The sequence below is a fragment of the Anomalospiza imberbis genome, chromosome 5 (genome assembly GCF_031753505.1).
Source record: "Anomalospiza imberbis isolate Cuckoo-Finch-1a 21T00152 chromosome 5, ASM3175350v1, whole genome shotgun sequence".
Classification (NCBI taxonomy): Eukaryota; Metazoa; Chordata; class Aves; order Passeriformes; family Viduidae; genus Anomalospiza; species Anomalospiza imberbis.
The window spans coordinates 30,984,118-31,006,670 of NC_089685.1; the positions used below are offsets into that span (position 1 = coordinate 30,984,118).

At 35.8% G+C, this 22,553-nt stretch overlaps 1 protein-coding gene across 3 annotated transcripts in view; it reads left to right on the plus strand.

The window, feature by feature from the left end:
• Window positions 1–22,553, plus strand: part of SLC16A7 (solute carrier family 16 member 7) — an 80,840-nt gene that overhangs the window by 5,350 nt on the left and 52,937 nt on the right. The window contains exon 1 of one of the 3 annotated variants that reach the window (XM_068190078.1): window positions 11,375–11,497. The exons of the other annotated variants lie outside the window; for them this stretch is intronic. The gene's annotated coding sequence lies outside the window, so the exon portion shown is untranslated. Of the gene's footprint in view, window positions 1–11,374; window positions 11,498–22,553 lie in introns of those variants that run through there. 3 annotated transcript variants of the gene reach the window in all.

A 22,553-nucleotide genomic window follows, 5' to 3' on the forward strand; every position in this document is an offset into this window, starting at 1 on the left:
GCTTGCCACTCAGCACTTCAACACTCTTGGAGTCTATGGTACAAGCAAAAGAGACAAAAAAAGATGAAATCTCAATTTATCTGTCGTGTGAGTTTTAACTTCATAGTGTCACCTTTGGAGCTTTACGTTTCAGTTTGTGTGTTCTGAAATCAAGAAATACTGAGAACAAGTATTTCTTTTAAAGTACTAAAAACATGTGAAGAAAGAAACCAAAAAGAAATCCCCATTTTTTTTCTGACAAAAATGGCGAAAGGATATATGCACAATGCATATTTGATTTTTTTTAACATAGCTAGTTCCTACTGCAATGTATTTGATTAGTATTTCAGACAGAGAAATGAGCATATGCTTGCTTCCAGCATATGATTTTGTAATTAAGTGTATTAGACTATTTTTTAAAATATTGGAAATTATGTTCTGTGTGGTATTCTTTTCAAATCTCTGGAATAACAATATAAATATTTGATATTGAAGATGAGAAGTTTTGAAGTGATACAAGACTGTGTTCAAACTACCAGCTTTAACAATTTGTCTTCTGGGAGACATACCTGATTTTCTTTGCTGACCTTATTGAGAGATCGAAATTGGATAAAAATATGGGGTATTTCAACAGTTACCTGTGCTATTGAATTAAAATGCCATAGGAGTTGTCATTACTAGACTGAGCTCCTATGGTTTGCATTTTTGATATGGCCCTCAGGGCAGGTTCACAAAAAAAGGCAAGAAAAGAACAACTGAATGATGCAAATCAACTCCCCTTGGTAATGTGTCTGATTTCTTAACAATTGAAGTTTTATGTGCTAAATTCCTTGATAATTCAGCCTTTGCTGAGTATACTTTCCACTGAACAGATCTTTTCTAGAATGTGTTCTCAGCAGTGCCTGTTGCTGATGGTAGAAATGAAAGTTGTTGAGATACATACTGCAAACTAGAACGGAACACTGGTTTCAAAGACAGAAGAAAGTTTGCCTAGGACAAAGATTCGAGGAGGCTGAGCAAGGGGGTTGCATCTAAGAGCAGGTAGAGAGAGCTGAATAAACTATAGAAGGAAATCGCTGCTGGAAGCTGAAGATGGCAATGGGCCTATCATCCTATTACCAGCCCCTTTTTAGAATGTGCATCTTTAAAATAATTTGTACATAGTACCAAACTAAAGGATTCCTTTCTGCCCTGAGGAATTTGTAAGAGCTCTACTCATTTTATCACACAAGGATACTAACTCCTTATCTTCCATTAGGCAGCCTCTTTTCCCTTCTTCTCACCAACACTGCAAAAGGTGAATCAGGGGACTCAATAGCACATGATTAGAAACCACAACAACATATTTTAGCAAATAATGAAAAATCTTTTGTATTTTTTGACCTCTAGGTTGTATATATAAAAAATATAGGTAGAAAAGAATATGCCATAATAGCCTGTATTTACAGAGCATGAAGTATGCTTTATATTTGTGAAGAATAGGAAAAAAGAAAACCTGTTTTCTTTTTCTTGTGCAGATACAATTATGTTGGCTAGAGGCATAAGGTAGAGTTTTTTCTCATGTTTTTCTCATGTACTTATTCAAAAAGAGATGTTTTGTTGTAGCTATGCTGGAAATAGGGGTGCATTATTTCAATTTAGTTCATTTCCTCATTCATACAAAATAGCACTAGAACATTATGAGTGCCTTGCATGGCCTGTGATCTGTTTCAGTTTTAGCTTCATGAAAATAATGAAAAGTGATTTTTAATCTAATGAATATAAGGGCCAAGCTCACATGAGATAGCGAAATCCAGGAAGGGCATTTTTAAGTGACACCTAAAAGCACTGGGGTGATTGCTCTCAGTCAATTAATTTGTCAGTGTTGCTTGACTGGCAAGTTCTCTCTTTCTGTGACTCCAGGTCCATGCTTGAGCTCCTTTCCCATGGTGTAGTTCTACTGGGTTAAGGAATTACTCATGGTTTACACCCTGTAATGGCTGAAGAGACTCATTTACTGCTTCTTAAGACTCCATTATTTAGTCTTTTTGATCGCTTGCTTTGACTTGCCTGATTAGGTTAATGGAAATTATTTCTCATAATGATTACCAAAATGATGTCTCTATTTCTAAATAAGTTCTTTAGTCTGTCCATCTTCTCTGCCATTCCCATTTTTATTTTGGTCAGAACTTTGTCCTTCTCCCCATTTATTAGAATGAAAACCAAGATACAGTAGCAAATTAGTGTTCTACTCTGTTCATCCTACTGCATACTGGGTTTTCCATACTAAAACTGCCAGAGGCAGTTGTCACTTGTAGGACACCTTTCATAGAATACAGATGATACTCCTCCATAGTTACCAGTACTGATGTTTTACCAAGCTATTTTTATATTTAGAGTTACATATGTTTGCATTCTTTATCCTTATGGCTTTTAATTCTGCCTTTCGAGTGTCATTGTTAGGGTACAGAAAAAATGTAGCCTTGGAAGAATGACACATTAGGGGGTGAAAACAGTGGATGGGAGAACACATTAACCTGAGGAAATAGTGTTTTGAGGAGTTTCACTGAGGTAGATATCTTCAACCTAGCAGAAGTGGAATGACATGTCATGTTTTCAGTCAGAGCAAGATTTAGTTGTATTCTAATTTTTAATTTTTTTTGAGAAAGGAATAGAGAGTATATTGCCCTTTGCTTTTATGATTTCGTTATTCTAATTGTAAGCCATAGGAAGGTTTTTGTTGCTGATGAATAGTATCATAATAGGATACAGAAGCCTGTCCTTTCCACAATTAAAATAGATTCTTCTTTTGAGTGTAATAGCATGGACAGGTGTTAATTAAATGTTTTTGCTTAATTGAGTAATGAGTTTGCAGTTCTGGATACACTTCAGCATTGCTGAAATATTGTATATGTAAAATGGTGACTTAAATTAGATTGTTCTCAATGAAAATGTATTTTAGCTATGAGGCCACAATTTTTTTTCTTGTATGCATTTCCTGAAAAATTAGCAAAGCTATAGTAGTTATATCTAAGCTTACTTTGGAATTATTATATTTAAATTGATAGTTTAATTACACTGAATTATATGTTTTATTAAGTATCCAGGATATGTTTTTAACTTTAATAGGGTAATTGCAAATTTCTTCCTTATTTTTTTTCTTGTCCCCCATTTACCACTTTTATCCCAGATGTATAAATACAACAATTTTTTAATGCAGGACTATACTCTTGTGATACTTAAATTAGCCACCTAAATTAGGCTCTCTAATTTCTGTGTTAGTGGATCCTGCGTAAGTAGGTTGTTATCTCCTAACAACTGAAGCTTAAATCCTACTTTTAAATAAATTCCCTCTACTAATGAACATGTACTGGATGAAAACAGAAGTTATAACTGTATGTTGAGCGCCCTGTTCTATAAGTACTTTGAACAGCAGCTATAGTTGTTTTATATGCAGAGAATCTGCATTCTGGTGTAGTCTGAAGGAAGCATTTACTTCTCAATATGGCAGCTGAATATACATGAGTGAGTAGATATTTTTCCAACAGTAATAATTGTATGTATATATAGAAATACACAAGGTGATATGAAAATAGGAAGAGCTATGCAACATATTGCATGCTAGGAGGTGAAGTGGGGAAATAAAGAAAGCCCTGAATGGGTGCAATTATATTGCTTTGATGTTTTGGGAAGTTCTAGTGTTGCAGTGTAGTATTCACAGCCTGTAGTAAGCAGCCATAAATACCATATATACATGTATATGTATTTTTCACGTGATCCTTTTGACCTCTTTGGAACAGTTCTATGACCAGGCATAGAAGGAGTAGTAGGTACTGGTGCGTCATGTTGGCAGTATAGGAGTGTGAGGAGATGAAGAATTTGGACCAGCTACGAAAACACAGAATCAAATGCTTGGAGGAGACATTTCAGTGCCAATACTTCGACTTGGCATGTGAAGTGTCAGAGCTGAATGGATGAATCTTTAGTTGGCATTTAACAGTAAATTTAACTCCTCATTTTAGAATGAAGGACTTCTGTAATCAAGGAAGTTTTTAGTCATCCAACCAAAGCAGAGCAGGCTCTGTTTTCCTGCGCCAGGAGGCTAAGGCTGCTTGCTTCATAGCTGTTAACACTGTTCCAAAGGGGAGTTTGAACTGTTTGGTCAAATCCCTGCTGCGTTCATTAACTTGGTGTGTTTGTTCTTGTTACCCCATTGAGAAGGGAATGGTTTGTATTTGAGTTCCTAAAAGTTTGGACCTGATTTATTTAACCAAGCCCCACTGAGCACAGAACCTTTTATATTTGGTTGAACTCATGCTCCCAGGTGCATTTTATTCTGCTTCTGTGATTTTGACAGAGAGAATCCCTCTTTGTTTCTTCATTTGGTAGAGCTGCTTATCTGGGCCCTGCTGAGGATAGAAATGGGCTGCCTACTTTCTGCTGCAAACAGGACCCAAGAGAGACTCTTGTCCTAAAGAGAGAAAAGCATATTCACGATGGTTTCTAATTTTTTTTTTTTTAATCTCTCAGAGAACAGATAATATCCAGAGGTTGTTGCTTTGATTCCTTAAGCAGGAGGAGGAAGGCTTTTCACAGCAGTGAAAAGACACAAGGTCTTGAAGGCAGAAGAAGAAGGAGGAAGGGGTAGATGGTATAAACTATCAGGTTACTGGGCTTTAATTCTCGGGCAATCCAGCAATGCAATGTTGTGCTTTTGAGGAAAGCCATGGCAGCATGAGCTACCTAAAAAATCTGCGCCTCAGAGTGGAGGCTGTCAAAGCACTGCCTTTAATTTCAATCCTAAAATGCTGCAGCATAAGTAGAATAGATGGAGCAGTTCTGCTGTGGACATTGGGCTGGCCTTTGGGAGGTGGTTTGTGTTACTGCTAAGATTACCAGGACACCATCTCTAAAATAACTTGTTGCTGTAGAGCTACAGCAACAGGTAAAGTGAAACTGTACAGTGATCTGTATCTTTCACCAGTGGCAGTTGAAAATGTTGTATTTATCTCAAATAGACCTACTCAGGGTGGCTTGGAAGAAAATTATTAGTCCAGAGTGCAAAAAGAAATGTGCGCTGTAAGGGAAAGGTGCTCTGTTTTTGCAGTGTTCAGGCCTGCTGGGAGCTGAATGTTTCTGTCTTCTGAGTACCCTCAGTTGGCAGGCTTTGCATGGATTTTTACCTATTAAAAAAATCTGCTTTAGTTTTGTAGATGCTACAGTCAAGAGCTGATCTTGCAGGAGTGAAAACTTAGCTGCCCTTTAAGGCAAAGTAGAAATACATTATATTACCCTTTAATCAGTTTGGGTTGTATCTCCTTGTCTTTAAACAAAACTACTTTGTCAGTTGCTGAATATTTTTATCACTCTGCTTGTCTGTTTTAGTAATACATACCTAAGTACAACTGTCATTTTCCCACTATAGCATATACCTACACTTACTGCTTACTTGTTTTAAATGTCTTTCTTAATCATGGTCCAAATCCAAATGAAAATTTGAGTGAACCTCCAACAAGTATAGTACATATTTAGCAACTTATATATCTGTACATAAATCATAAACTTTCAAGCTGGAGAACATCTTGCATTTTCTTACAGGTGAGAAACAAATATTTTTTGCTTAACACTATAATTGTGCAATGACAATGATTACTAAGTTAAAGTAAGAGGTACAGGCTTTCAAAAGATGCATACCATTAAAAATTAAGATGCTAGTAAAGGCAATGTACTATTGCATTCAAGTTAAGTACCCTTTTCACTTGTATTTTGCAATGTCCTCACAGTATCCTCTCCCCTCTGAAAAACACCCTTTAGTTTCTAATACTCAGTCTCATGTACACACTCAGTTCCACTGAATTAGGCTCACATACATTATCTGATCTGACTAGAAAAAAGATTTTATACTCTAAAAAATACACTCTCCCACAAATAATTTGTAAAAGAGAAAGAAATTTATTTCGTATAAGCATCTAAAGCGATTTAGCAAAAGAGGAAAATTAGCATCATATATTAATGAGTTGAACATATTTGGTCTTAATGAGCAATTGCAGCGTTTTAAAAAATAAGAATGTTAGTTGCTAAGTTTATACTTCTTTATTTAAGGCAGAAAGTGATATTCAAATAATCACAGCAAACCTCTGCCCTGACAGAGTAGCCTTAAAAATTACTTCTAAGGTATTGCATTATTTTATTTTGTGTATGATTCTCTGTGCATTCATACAGGTACAATTAAATACAAGATAGTGAGTACAACTGAAGGGAAATCAAGGAACCAGGGGAAACCTAAAAGTACCAGCTTTGTGATGAAGAAGCTGTAAGTCATTTGTGGAGTAATTTTTCCGTACCTTGGACTTTGTATGCTGGCATGTTTTTGAGCTACTAGAGCTGTTAGAGCAAGGAGGGGTGAGACAGCTGCTTGAAGCTGGGGGATTAGGGAGGAGGAGTGGAGGGAGGGTAGTGGGCAATCTGTGGAGCAGTCTGAGCAGTGTCTGCAGGTGGAGGAGCCTGGCAGATTGGGGAGGGCTTGCAATCTAAGTGGCTGGTGGGGGAGTGTGTTTTCATTACAGTACCATTGCAGTAAGCATTAATGTACAGGTGGGTGAGAAGGAAACCACCGATATTTCTCTTTAACCTCTGTGTTTGTGACTTGTACACAGGTGGTTTTTAACCCATCAGTGTGTCTGGCTCATTTGAAAGGGTGCTGTGAAGCAACCCAAAAGCTGGGATGTTGGGCAATGTGACATGCAACATACCTTTCAGATTTGTATTTCCTTCATACCTAACACACTCAAACTTGTAAACTTGTGTACTGGCACACCCTATGGCATGTCTAATTACTCAAGCTCTTGTGTATCTGCAGATATCCAAGCCCACAAAACTTCAGGCTGCATTATAATGCTTTTTAAATAATTCACAGAGAGTAGTTTTTAAATTAGTATTGCTTTTTTTTTTTTTTTTTTTTTTTTGTTCTGCAAAGGGGTCTGCTATGGAATTCTTGGACTTATTAAAAAAATTTTGGCAGTATCTTGGGCAAAAAGGTTTTTTTGCTAAGTTTTGAACAGTCTCTGATGCATATTTGGTATCTACATCATCAGAGACAGCCCTAACTATGCCTGAATCAAACCTATTCTGTTGCTTCTATTTCACATTTGGAAGAAATTGTATTTAATACCAGGTAGTTTTATAGAACTGTAGAATGCCACATATTCAGATATGAAATACAATCTCACAAAATTTCACAAAAATATGAGACAAAGTATGTATGCATTATAAAAATTGATGTCTTGTTAGCAATTTAATCACTGCAGTCACAAATTTGCTCTAAAAATGATGCCTCCAATTCTGCAGATCTGGGCAGTGTCCAGCCTTTACATAAGGTAAGTTGTCCTCTGTATTGTTCTGTAAGGCATTGAACATTGTTTCAAGTTTTAATTGAGTGCTTTATCCAGTGACTTAATTGAGTAAATTGTCAATTAAAATTGCACATATGAAATTTGTCACTATTTTGCTTAACATGGCATTAATTTTCTTTCTAATGCGTTTTTGCATAAGACTTGACTTGAAGATTTACTTTCAAAAAAAGATAGTTGTCTATGGTATGCAAAGCACAAGATAGTTTGTCTGCACCTTCCATAAATTGTCTTCTGTGAAGCCATGACAACCACAAAAATATTTGTGATGCAACAGTCCTGAGTTGCACATTTTACAAACACAGAGGCAAAATATGGGTCTTGCAGCACATGCTTTTCAGAGACGCAATACTCAGCTAAACAGGACATAATTTTCTCAACAGTACAGAAAAGATTGCAGAATTTCAGGTTTCAACATCATGCTGTTAAGCTGTGGATCAGTTTCAAAGAAGATGGAAAGAACATTTTTAGAATCTAGAGCATACATTTTTCACTTTCTTATTTTGTAAGAGCTAAATAAGCCAACAGGATAACCCTTGTCCTACCACCCCCAACACACTTAAGATTTGAAAATACTGAACTGGAAGAAGGGACTGGGTCATTAATTTCAGTCCACTGCAATACCAAAAAATTGTATTACAGCTTTATATATAGGACTCGATTCATCCAAGCACAGACTTCAGTAGCACATGCATCTATGGCTGAACAACTTTTCCAGATTCACTTTAAATAATGGAGAGATATAGGCACTTGTAGACAACATACCATTTTGTTATAACTTACATGTCTAAAACAGGTCAGGTAGAGATGTCCCAGAACTTTGTTCTGCCCACTAATTTTAAGTGAAACCTACATATCCAGATCACACGCAGGTGTCAGCACTCTTAATGTCAAAATATTGTTGTGATGATTGCTCCCTTAAATGAGAAAATGTCAAATTATGTGTAAGTCAAATAATATCTTGCAAATCTGTATCACAAGCTTAAATCTTCTCTAAAATGTGTAAACCTTGAATACATACTAGTAGGAGAAAATAAGATTTTCACCCAGCACCTTAGGTCTTGCAGGGAGTTGTAAAAAAAAAAAAAAAAAAGTAAAAATTCACCAAATGTAAACAATTTGTGACCAAACATCCATTATTAGAATAAGCTGCTATATAGCTTTAGGTTTTATTCCACTGATAATGTAGGGCATTCTTTCAAGGAGGCTTGGATTGAGACAGAAGGAAAAATTGTGCTGCAGTATAAATGGTAGCACTTGACCATATGCAGCAAAGATTACTTATTTTCAAGTGTCTGTTCCTAAAAAGTAGTGAAGCAGATGTTAGTGTGTAGAATACCTGAGCTGAAGTTCACATCAGCAGCCAGACTAAATGGTTATGATGAGTTTACTTCAATTTTAGCAGTTTAATCTGAATATCCCAAAAGAAATTATCCTTTTGGTGTCTTGTCTCTCTTCCAGAGAGGAATAGTTACATTTAATATGTGCCTATGTGTGAAGGGGCAGCAAGGTACAATAACTGAGCCAGCTCGAGGCACCCTTCTCAGAGGAGCTCTTGAGTAGCTGGATTTGTATTATATGTAAAACTCCACTGCCATTACTATTCACAAAACACACTGCTGGATACAATCTCATATGGTGAGTTGAGTAATAGCCCTCTTGGTATTGATATGTTTTTATATAGGCAACGGTCTAAGACTGTATTAACTTTTGTTTTTGTCAAGTTCAAGCTGACAGTGGGCTTGCAGGTCAGCTGTCAGCCACTGGCATGTCCATACCAATTAGTTCTGTCAATTAGAAGTACACTTTAGTGGTAGTTCTGACCTTCTGCCTCATGCCCAGTTCCCTGAATTTAAAAAGCTCAGCCACAGGATTGGCACAGATTTTAGTCCTCATTGCTCTCTTAAGTCAATGCACAAAAGGCAGCTGTGGTCCCCCACTGTGATGCCAAATTGGCGCTGTGCTGTGCTTGCTCATGTGGCCTTTTTGGTCAGCGTCCCTAGAGACATTGCAGTGGTATCTGCTGTTAATCCATCTTTCTGTGGCTGTTTCTCATAGGTACAGAATTCTAGAGGCCAGTGGTGATTTTCTCTTCCCCTGCCTGGGGAGGGATGAGGATCCTGTGGAAGGAAGGGCCTTCCACCAAAGGGCACAGTGGGGGAGAGCAGCTTTGCTGACACAATTGAGAAGCTGTACCTGGGACTATACACAAGCTGTCAAAATGTAACAGAAGGTGTCCAGCAGTAACAATGACTCCCTTCCTACTTCACTCCAATTATAGGAAATGTGGTATTGTTGTCATTGCAGGGTCTTTGTCAGAGTTCAGCAACCCATGTTTACTTCATTTGTTGTCCTCTTCTTGTGTACTTGTGTCAGCAAACATGTTCCCTTCCTGCTGTTGTCCTCGTTGATGAGATGAACAACCCTTGCAAGTATCCTCCTCACAGTTTGGCATTAGAGGCTCACCTATCACTGCCATGTATTATCTCCAGTATGTTTCATTTTCCCAAAAGTACTGTTTTAGATTCAAATTAAAGTTTTAGACAATACAGAGATCAATTAAATGATAACACTTTCTCATGATTAGGCTGGTCTTCTTCTTTAAGCAAGTCTCCTACTGGGTTAGCTTTCAATAATTCTAGACCTTGTTTCACTTTTCATGTCGGATTGCCACTTGTCCTAGATATGCAGATCATAATTAGCATCATTATTTTCATATAAATTATGAAATTTATTCTGAGGATTGCTTTCTTGCCTATGAACATTTGAAGTGGTGGGCAGTGAAAGTAACAGCAGTTTGCCCATAAAATCTGTCCCAGAGGTGGCCAGAAATTCCCAAACAAAGCACTTCTAAGAGCTTTGAGGCTTTAATATCAGTTGCTCAGTGAATATCTAGGACAAGAGACAGCTTTAATTTTTTTTTCCCAGCCTGAGTCATCACCTTGTTTTTCTGTTTCTTTTGGCCAGGCAGTTTCATCCTTTCCAGCAATTTTTGGGTCAAGGCAAGTATGGTGTGTGAGGCTGATAAAAAATAACGGTTGTGAGGACATACACACCTTGTTGCCTGGTTTTCCAGCAAAATAGTTAAGAACATTTTTGCATTTAAAAAGAAAAGGCCTTTGAGGTGAACTTTGAAAAGCATTTTGCTCAGAGTTTTTGATAGAAGGGAGGGTCTGGTCTTAGGTACAACCTACCTTGTAATATATTTATTCTATCATCATTTCTCCAGATGATTCAATTTTTTTCCTCTACAAAAATAGTGAGGTTTTTTTTTTAATTAAAGAAATAATGGAAAATAATTTTTGGAGCTCTACAGCAAATTCTGCATTATCTCCAGCAAAACACAGCTTTGTAAATATTGTCATGGCTAACAGTGCTTATTTATGCAAAGTTTCTAATTACTGTTTAAACCTTATGCAGTATTTTATGCTTCCATTGTTAATTGAGCAGTCTAAAAACATCTAAGTTAATTGCACACTTACTGTTAATTGCTGGACAATTTTGTCCAAATGAGAAAAAATTGGATTTTTGCAACATGATAGTTGCCTATTAAGTGCCTCTAATTTTCTTTTTAAGCTTTTACTGATGATCCTTAGAGCATTTTTATTATACTTTTTATTCATTAAACAAAATAATATTAATGTTGATCTTAGTGTATGTTATAAAAGGCAGTTTTCCAACCAGCCTCCCAGCTAGCTGGACTCCTAGAGCATTAGACACAAATTATGTTCAGGTTTTCCCAGACATCAGTACTCATTTTAAAGGCTATATAGAATTTTAAAGGCTAAATAGAATTTTGAAAGTGAACAGAGTTTGTTAAGGGAAAATCCTTCATGTCAGACAAAGAAGCTGTGAAAGAAACCATAAACAGATGATGGAATGCTAATAAACCAAGGATATCCTTCTGTGGGATTGTGTTCTGAATGTTGAGCTTCACCATAGCCTCTTGCGCCTCAGTAATTTGAGATGCTTGTTGGTTTGGCAATTGGTCACACAAAATAAACTGTCCAAACATCATGTGTGATAATCAGCCAATCAGGTCTCCAAAGAGTCTTTAAATGTTCAAACCCAACAAAGGCTCTGTATCTCTCAAGTTCCGATTATTGTCTTGGACAGCAGCTCTCTGCCAGGTAATGTGCTGTTTTTCTATTTCCTTTTAGCTTTATTTAGTAGCAGTAGGTAGTTTCAGATTACTCTGGTAATCCATGCAAAACTAATTGACTAATTAAATGCAAGACAAGTCAGTGCACCTGCACATGTTGCACAGTATTTGCTGTTGGCTTTTTAATCATTACCTAACATGTATTGATGAACAGTGTGAAGCACTTCAAAGAAGAAATAATCTTATACTCTATCTAGTCCTGAAAGGTTATAACAAGGATTAATGACTGAATGGTGACAATTCCCAGACTAACCAAACTCTATGGATTTGATGGACATATTTGTTCATATAGGTTGCCAAAATTTCAGAGAAAAGGAAGACTTCAAAGATGAGTTTCTAAAGAGAAACTTAAAAGAAGGGAAAGCATCAGTGTAGCTTAGGTCAGATAGAAAGTATTAATGCCATGTGTTTTAAAGAAATGCCTAATTTATCAATGAAACATCAATTTTACTTACAAGTCCTCATGGCATCTTATTTTCATGAGGATTTGGGAGGGAAGCAATAACATAATCCCCCGTGCATGAAACCAAGTATTGGAATGAAGGTTATTCATCCTCACTGAGCATTTGCACAGACAATTCTTCTGCAACACCAGAGATTTTTATAATAAAGGCTGAGGAGCTGCTTTAAAACAAACAATATGGAGGTGTATTTGACTGACACAAATAACTCCGTTTCAGTCTTTTGCAATGTCAGAACTCAGTGTCCTATGCCTCATTTCAGGTATAGGTGCTTAAAAATTATTAGATTCCTTAAAATCAAGTGCAAAAGTAATTTCCAATTAGTTTTGTTGGGGTTTTTTTTCCATTATAACAACCCCTCTAAAATCTCCACCCAACCTAAACAGTTTTTCAAATAGTCCACAAGCTTTAGAATGCTGATTATACATAATTTTGAAGAAAAATTTGCTGAGTTTATTTAATGGAGATAACCTGGTGATTTTTGGGCTTGTTTTTGTCATCCCTGTTATCAAAGCTTAAAGGTCTAAATCTTTGTTTACTGAGCTCAAAACTAAGTTTAAAGCTGTCTTTGATTTCACCAGAGTAGGCTGGTGGCTTAGAGGCTAGAGTTTTGGCTGTCATCTTCACAACTCCTCTGACATCAGAAGTATTGTAGGGGCTTATCTCACACTAAGGCTGTGGACTTAAGTGGGTCAAATTCTAAAAAAGAAAACAGACAAAATGCCTCAATGGAGTCCTCAAACATTTCCAATGGATATTTTATACCTTTCTTTATATTTTTTTAATTTGTGTTTGCTTATAATACTCAATAAATCTACATTAAATATTATTCATAAAATGTTTCTAAAAATTAGTTGGGAGATCAAAACAGAGGTAACATTTTGTTTTTTACCAGTGGTTGAAACTTCAATGTATATTCTTAAAGTCCCACTCTCATTTAGAACTGATGTACTGTAGCTCTTCAGCACTAAAAATACTGCCTTGACTGTTAGCAAAACCAGGAGATAGCATAAAGGTATTCCTACAGGGTAATAGCAGAGAGGTCCCCAAGTCCTTACATAAAGGAGTCATGCTTGAACAAATGATTTTTCATGATACTGCATGCAACTTCAGTGAAGCTTCAATATGAAGAAAATTCCTTTTGCTTTAACTTACCTCCTAAAAACCTGTGGCTTTTTTCAGATTTTCACACAAAATTTATTTACAACTCCCTATCCCCTTAAACAGCTGCAAGACAGAAATAAATTGAGTGGGGGGGAAAAATCCAAATCAGCCTTTCTCTTCTCCCCAGAGTCCGGGAGAAAAGGAAGCACTGTGCTTGACCCATGTAACAGAGGAAAGCAGGAGAGTGAAAGATGTGTGTGCAGTGTAGTTACAGACATTATAAAACAATCACTGCCTGATGTTTAGACATTGCTTTATGGTGTTTCCACCGAGATACCCCATTAGCATGTGATGATAATGAATCTTGGATGTTCTTCACTGAGAGCTCTTGCCATGACTGCATGCTTTTCTGATTTTTTTTTCTTCCTGTGAAATGCACATGGAAACAAGGGAGAGAAATTATTTGAAGAACATAACCAGAGTAGAAGCTGTGAATTTACAATGCTGCTTAGAAATGGACAAACTTTTAAACACAATTTTACTTTGTTCTGTCAATATTATTTTATTCAAGCTAGAAGTGCAGCTTTAAATATAGTCTTGTGGAGAATGTGAAAGAATTCTTTTAAAAATGTCTCTGGGCAGGGCAATGCATATGTGTTGACAAAAGTGTGGAGGGGGTTTAATACTTTTTTTTTCCACTTCTGTAGACATAGCTTGTCTACTGCAACTAATTTGAGAAAGATATTTTCAGTTAAAGAGAGGGATTGAAACAAGACAAGTGCTTCTTTTCTGGTAAGGATCTCAAAATCTATACAGCATCTCAGTTCAGCTGGAAATGTTTGTCCCAGATCTAACTCCTACATGCTCCAACTCTTAAGAGTAGGCAGAAGTGCCATCTGATGATTCACAACAAAACAAAACTGATGGAATCAGTTTCTAGGAGATGGCAAATGGAAGTGGTCATCAACCGCAGATAAAATTGCCATCTGTGATGTTTGGTTCTAAAGATCCTTAAAAGTCACAAAACACTCCACTATCTCCATCTTCAGATATCCATTAAATTTTTATTCTTTCATTATACTGCACCAAATTAATATTATATGTTTAGCAACAGTAGATCATAACTAATGCATTATAATAATCACAAAAATGTCAGTGTATATGGTGTCTGCTGATACAAAAGCTATATATACTATATACACCAATTATATGAATTATGGAAATTATGCATGTATATTTATATTTGTCCTTTTACATTAGATTTTGAACTCTGATACATGATTTGTCATTTGCATTAATATTTTAGCTCATGGGTGTAAAACAATAATAATATCTGATGTGGGAAGAACTTAGAGAAAATAATAGGTTGGAATAATTCTAACTCTTAATAATAATTTAAAAATATTTGACAGTTGATAAGCTGTTGGTGCTCTGTAGATCTCAAATTTAAGAGTGGAGAAAAAAAAGAAAAGGTTTGGCTCTGAGGTTTTAGAAAAAGAGAAAACATTAAACTAGCAGTATTTAATTCAGCAAGTTCAACTTATTTTTCTGAATAGAACTATATCATATTAATGTTCTGGTTTGTGGTGAGGACGAATCAGTGGCTTAAAGAGTGAGTTAAACTCAATTCTAGCATTCTGCATTTGGTTAAGGTTCATATTTGTAAACAATTAGACTGAATATTAATTTTGTTTGTGTGAGTACTCATAGTACCCAGGTCCTTTTTTTTTGTAGACCATATTATGCAAAGTTATGGGTCTTTTTCATCAAAACCCTCTTTAAAGCTCAGTAGAGTGAAATATATTGCTGTGCGGTTTAGTAAGAATATGCTGAAGTACTAAAATGCTGTGTATAAGTACTCACAAGAATTGCTCCGTTAGTTTGAATACTGAAATACTTGTTGATAATGAGGAAGAAATTGTAAAACATTGATGATTGTTCTTAGGCAGATATTCTTTGAAGTCAGGAGGCATTTCAAAATGTCAGACTGAATATGTATTTCTGCGAACTGATCTTTTAGTTTAAAAGAAGGGAAATACATAATACAGAAATTGTATTTATTGAATATTAGACAATACCCATTTTTCTAATTTGTAATTTGTGTGCTTAAAAAGCATTTGCTACAGAGTTGAGTTTATACGCCACTGTTAATATGTTCTAATTTTTACTTGAAAGCCTTTTGAAAAGAGAAAAGGAAAAAAATTATCCATATACACTTACATATATGGATAGAATTGTACAGGCATTGTTTGCATAGAAAATCTAATCATCTGTGAAATATGAACTCAAGGTGTCTTCTTGTACCCTGTGAAGTTGTATCACTCTTTGTATGCAGTGTCACAGGTGATAATGCAAAAAAGCAATATTTCTCAACCAAATCCTATTTTGCAATCCCCTTTACCTGCTTTTCCATTAATTTATATTAGTGTTTCATAATTTTACCCCTGGTTTGAATCCAGGACTACAAATGAATACTGTCTTTTATGGTATAGATAACCTCATCCACAACAATAGTTCTATTTTTAGGAGATAATATGATAATTTTTTACATTAACACACAATGACTAGATGGGTCAGGGTGAGTTGGCATAATGGAATGAGATCCCTATAGTTTTTTCCAGACACCTTGATAATGAGAAGCAGCATGACTGTTTCTTTTATTCATTTCTTTCCACTCAGAAGGTCAGAATGAACTGGTTTCTTAATTTCTGTTTCTCTAAGTTTTCAAATGAGTTTTACTTTTTTGTTTTCAAGCAATATTTAATTTGAAACATCAAAAAAAACCAAAAATTCCTTGGTGTTAAGAGAATGAATAAAAGATAAATTAATTACCTTGCAAATTGCAATAACAACAGTCTGATTTTAATGCAGTTTAACTGTTTTAGAAGTCAATTGGTGGTCAAAACTAATGTTACCATAAAGCAGAATGAGCAAAAGCAATAATCCTTGTAGTGACTGCAACTGATGATGACCTTTTTGCATCTATCTTGTTATTAGAAAATTAAATAATTTTCTTCTTCAAGGGCAAAAAAATTTAAGCTATCAACAGATATATCAAGTTCTGCTCATAAAACCTTTCACCTTAAACCAAACAAACAGAATTAAAATAACTGACCAATTAATTCTCAATACAAACAAAAGATCTGAACTATAAATGACCTAACTGTTTAAGGAGTTGATAGACAATTTAAGAAGTTCTTTGAATTTTAGGACTTGACTGTGGCTTAAAGCCAGGCCTCCTTTGGAAGACCGGTGCTGCATTAGAATTAGAATTCCTTCTGGACAGCATGTGCTGCCACAGGAAGTCTACCAACCTGTGAGATGGAACAGCATATTCCCATCTGTTGCTGGCCAGCTGTCCTGTACATACCCCTGCTTTTCATGAGATCAGCCTGACAGCAGTAGTTATGCTCTTGAGCCATCATGCAGCTGAGCTGCAAACATGAATCACAAGGGGTAGGTGCACTTCACAGTCACTTTCCTGTCTAAAATTCAGTCTTTGGGCATGTTGGGCTTTCTAGCTTTGACCCAGAAAAATATTTAGTGTGTGCTTGTGTCACTGAATCATTGAGGAGAGAAGAATAAAGGCCTTTTTAGGACTTCATAATGAGATTGTTTTTTGAGGTTTGTTATCGGGAATATTGGAAGAAATTAGTGCTTTCTTGGTAAACACTCATTTACAATGCTTGGTAGTTAACCAACTGTTTTATATTTCATCAAATATACTATTGCCTTGTGTCAAGAGACATCGCTGTCTCTAAAGACTTACTCCCACATTTGCAAATAATAATTACTCTACCTTTTTCAAAATGGTTAATTTTGCAGTATAATCAGGAAATGCTCTGACAGTGGCTGCAAAAGGGCATTTCACAGTGACTTCTGAAATTTAGACCTGTGAGAACAGGATACAAAACAATGAAAACACGCCTTTAATGTTTATTTTGAGAGAAAGGAATGTTGATGTGGCTGTTAGGATTATTTGAGGAGTTGGATTTCTAAGGAAAAGATAGTGGTTTTTTGTTTGGTTCTCCCCCCACCCCCACACTGGGTTTTAGGCAAGGTTCAAGGTTTATTTAGGGAAGTATAATGAAATATAATTCAGTCTTTTTAGTTTTACCTAAAACCATGAATCATTAAAGAATTTGCCTCATCATTTATTTGAGTAGCTCATCCTTGTATTGTGAGAAATAGCACACAGTTGTCACCTACTATCCTTCTCTACATCACTGTGTTTTTACTATGTCACAGACATGGAGCAGCAAGAGTATGTGATTTATGCCATTACATCATCTTTAGATTGGCTGTGAGGAGCCTTTTCATGTACTTCGCTTTATTCTGGGCATCTATTTGTGGTGGCTGTATCAAGTGTAAATTCATTTTTCCTCCCTCACTCACTTCTGTCAGATTCATTAAAGCTGAAGTGCTTTCCCTGGTTGACAGTAAATGCCAAGTATTTGTGAGAGTATGATAGAAATGTAATTGCAATATGTGATATTGCAAAAAAACCCGATACTCATTAGATAACATAGGAGGTTTGGCTTGTGTGTTTGCTTTGCAGCCTGCACCTCCTTGGGAAGGCAGAGGTGGAGACCTGCTGGTGCAGCCTGGGTGCCCGGGTTTGTGGTAGAAGGGAAGCCCCTGGCAGTCTGTGCACTGCAGCCAGCACTTCTAGAACTTAGGAGGTAACTCACATCTCTGCTGCCGGCTAGCCCTTGAATGAAAGCATCTGAATTTGGGCACCAGAAAAAGAGAAACTTAATCTAAACTGAAAATGGCAGGTTCATATAACTTCAGCCTGAAGTCATTGTAACTTCAGCTGAGTGCCTGATGGTGGTGTGCAATGCAAGCAGTATGTGCTGAGAGTGCATTAGGTCAAGAGAAGGAGGTAAAAAAGCAAAAATAGAACAGCTGATCTGGGAAAGAAAGTCTTTTCGAGCCCCTTAGGATTGGTTCTTGTGCTTAAAGGGAGTGATGGCAGATGTGAAGTCCGATGGAATATTGAAACATGCAGTTGAAAGGCAAAAGAACTGAGGAGGTAACTGGTATGAATTATATGATATATACCATGAAGAAGGCTCCATGAGAAGCACCCAAAAATCCCTTCATATTGGTGTTTTCTGGATTAGGACAAAGGGATGGGACTACAAGATATAAAATCAGCTTTTTTGGTGCATGGTTAGCCAAGTTGAGCTATTTCAATGCAGAAATCCTTAAGCTGCAAGAGGGAAAGCCATCACCCTTCTCCCAGTTACTAAAATCACTCATCCTAAGGCTAAAAGTCAACTTGAAAATTTTTATTTTTCCAGGACAAAATTACACCTTGTGCAAATCAGAAGAATAAGCATAGTATGAAGAAGAAGCAATTTTTCATTTCATGCACCTTCATGCCCAACAAAGAGGCAGTTCAAGATATAGAGTAGAGAAATAAAGAAAAATGAAAAAAAGAGAAGTCCCATCTAATGAAATTGGGAATCTTTAAGGAGTATTTTAACCAAACATGGCATTGCAGACACTAATCACAAGTAGACCATTGCTGTACTAAAACAGGGATATAGTAAAACAACCATTTTGGGCTGTGTGGTCTTTTGGGTGTCTACTTCTGTAAGTTAAGTGGCTCGAAATCTTTGTTTAATATTTCATCTCTGAATTATGAGGAAAACTTTCCATAATGTATGAAAATATTAAAGGTAATTACAGTCTATAAAAAAAGTGTTGTGGGATGCATTGCAAACTTCACATAAAACACGTTGTTTTCTGTCCCTTGGTAAGTATTTTATTTGTTCAAAATGATCCCATTATATTAATTTTTTAGTTGGCAAGAATGATACAGATCAACAGTATGTACTAACATCTGGCCACGTAGTGCAGCTGAATGAGTTGTGTGATAGCAGTAAGAGAAGAAAATGGCATTCAGATATACATAATTTTAGGCTCAAGTGCCCATAATTCTTGTGTAGTGCTGATTAGACAGACTGACAAAGCAGAAACATTTTTTATATGAGAGAATACCATTAGTTCCAAAATAAAAGTTACAGTAATTTAAGCAGCTAATGCAAATGGAGAAAAATAGTGCTGCTAGCCCTGTATGCAATCAAATCATGCTGTAAGGCTCATATTTGGCAGGTATTGTAGGATTGAAATGAAAGATTTGAAGAGAAATTACAAGTCCTTCCCAAATAGAAGCATTACACATATCACAGTGAAACAGAACAGTGACAGAAAGGCAGCTTCACTAGTTATAGCATCTATATCTGATGAGGCACCAAAGCACTTCTAAAACCTGGGGTAACAGTTGATATCTATTCTTGGGGAACATTTAATTTCTAGCAGGTTGCTGAAGGGCAATTCAGACTAAAGGTCACAGAAAAGTAGGTATGAATTAATTTCATTATGTTACACGGGAAATGTAGTTTTTTAGCTATATATAAAGTTCTCATCCTTCTTTCCCTGCTACACATAATATTTAAGAAGTTGAAAATACTTTTCCGTGTAAATAACTGTTCTTATTTCTGTATCCTGATGGCCACATGTAAAGGGGCATCAGACAAAAAAACATTGCTGATGAATCTGAGGATAATTTTAAACTAATGAGCTAGATCTTGGTTTGTGAGATACCTCATTGTGGTATCTCAAAATGGCAGGCAAGAGAGAGGTGTTCTTTTACATGGAGGCTTACTTCCACTATTTCCTCATTTCTTATGAGGACAGTGTCTGAATTTGCTTTGAAAGCACTGCTTGCTTAGTTTTTCATGGTGAGTACTATTATCTCTGAAATATGTTTGACTCTATAATGAACTGCAAAGAGGATTTTTCTTAACCTGTAGCCTGATTTAGAAATGCCTAGGTACTGGCATTTAGCCACTTGTTAATCTTTTCTTTTGTTGTACAGTATGAGCAGTACAAACGTGATTCTGCCTGCTCAGAACTGAAAAGGAATGTCCAACATTAGAAGTGCTAGATTTATATAGACAGTATTTTTGAGAGGAGATGTCAGGAAGAATTATTGAAAGCATTGCAAGTTATAAACGTTATTTGCATTACATTAATATTGCCACAAAGCTACCTGTTGTTACATCAACATATTTCCTCAAAAAATTTTTATACTTATTTTAATCTTTTTGTCTCCTATTCTTTATTGATTTATTTTCACCTTGATTTCTCTTGCATCAAATTTCCACACCTCTGTATGAAAAATCAGAAATGCCTTACCTGTTTAAACAGGTAAGAAGGGATTAGAATAACATTTCTCATGGAAGTCTCAAAGGCATATATAATTTTTTTGAGTTTTTGATTATCTCAGCATATTTATTAATAGAGAACCAATATTTTTTCTTATCTATGCCCTGTAAATGAGGATGAAATCCACTAAGGATAGTGGACTGATGCTAGAATGGTATAATAATCAAATGTCACTACATTCTTTGAGCCTCAAGCTTGCTTTACAAATTTCTCATTTCAGCATTTAACATGATGTGCATACCTGTCAATATAAATAATTTTATTTTAGAATTATTGTAATCTACAGAATAAAAAGCAGTCATGAAAGTAATTAAAAGAATAGCAGTAGGCCCAGATTCAGGGAAGCAATTATTTACTGTGACTTTCCTTTCAACTTTTGTCACATGTGGTTTTCACAAGGTTTCTTTTATTACCCTGTGCAGTTGCCATAATAACATGTCTGTTGTTGGAAACCTCAGGCTGTATTTGTCACAGGCATACCATGCAAGTAGGAAAATTGTACTTAAGCCATGCTGTAGTACAGCATGCCTTGGTTCATTTGCCTGGATTCAGGCAACTGAGGGTGGTTCATCGTATTTCCTGTTAGTATAAAATTTACTTCCACACCATATTTGATGCATCATTAATTATTCTTGTCAGGTAGCAGCAAACAGTTTTGTACTTGAAATCCTGCAACAGGTTTTGTAGGTTGTAGAGTTATTGCTGGGCTTATGTAGAACAGAACTAAAATAAGTCTGGTTTTGATTTGCTTTTATACCTTTTAACATAATTTTCAGTGTTTCTCACTATGCTTTATTTTCCTTGTTGCTCATGTTTCAAAAAATACTACATACCGTGTGTGACATGCTTAAATTGGTTTTGGTACATATAAAACAATGTGTTGGATAGTAAATACTCTGATCCTATTCTTCATTTGCATTATCAAGATGAAGTTTCATATATATTCTTAAAATGAAAATTTCAGTTTTGAAATTGGAAATTGAAATGAGCATCATTGCTACTTAATGATTTCTGATTTAAGAGATAATTTTGAAATACTTGGTCAGTGTCTTGCATACATGGAATCATGTTTCTATTGCCTTACATCCTAATTATACCATGTTACTTTGCAGAATGTGTTTTCTACAGTTTCTGAAAATAAGTCTTTTCTTTGGCATGACATGAGTTGAACAGTGAGAAATTGGGATTCATTAAATAACTGGTTTATTTAAAAAATAATTTCTGAGTCCTCATTGAAACCTAAACAGTTGTAAGATATTTTTTTCTAGAGAAGTTTCTTTTAACATTTGCATGCACAGATGAGACAGACATGCATCAAATAGAGAATGAAACTGGAGAATTCATTCAACAGGTTTTAAAGTTATATTGATATGTTTGTTTACCTGTTTAATTCAATTTTTATTTTCAACTACTTTGGCATCAACATTAATGTTTCATATAACTTTTGTCTCAGACATGTTGGCGAAAAGATAAATCCACAGCCCAAGTTTCATGCAGATTTAATTGCTGGAAACTTCTATTAAAAAAATCTGTGGAAAGTTTTACATAATTTTATTTGGTTGATTCGCTACCCTCTTTGTCCCCCTGCCCTATGTTTAAGACTTCTGAAATTGAGGGAAGGAAAAAAGGTTTATGGTATATATTTCTCTCCTCTGGCCCTAGATATTAATTCCTTTTGATATTTCTCCCTAATTTTGTTCAGGATCTGTTGTTCAAGGTAAAAAACAACTTTGCTGCTTTGCTTTCTTCATTATAGCTGTGACTGTGCTCATACTACTCTGCTGGCCAGCAGTGTTTTGGAGGGGCCCATGCATCTGTATTTCTAGCAAGAAATAATGCATCTGATAACTGTAAAGAAGGAACTGGGTATATGCTGGATGCCAGGAAACAAAGAGTAAGAAAACTGTTACAAAGAATAAAAATTATCTAAATCTAGTGTTTATTCACATCACTTGATGAAGAAAGTATCAACTATTAAATATTCCTGAAATTCTGTGTTTATAATTTTTTTTTTTCAAATAAAACCCAGCAGTTTTGCCCAGTTGGCTGTATTGTTTTCTATATCTGTTGAATGATTTCACAGTTGAAAGCTTTCTGGCATGGCAGTTCTTCTCCAAAAATGGCTTGCTGTTCTGTGCTGGTCAGCTGAGGTGAGAATGGTATTGGAAAAAGTGCTTCAGGGTGTCAGCAAGCCACAAATAGTTCTCTAAAATACCTGTG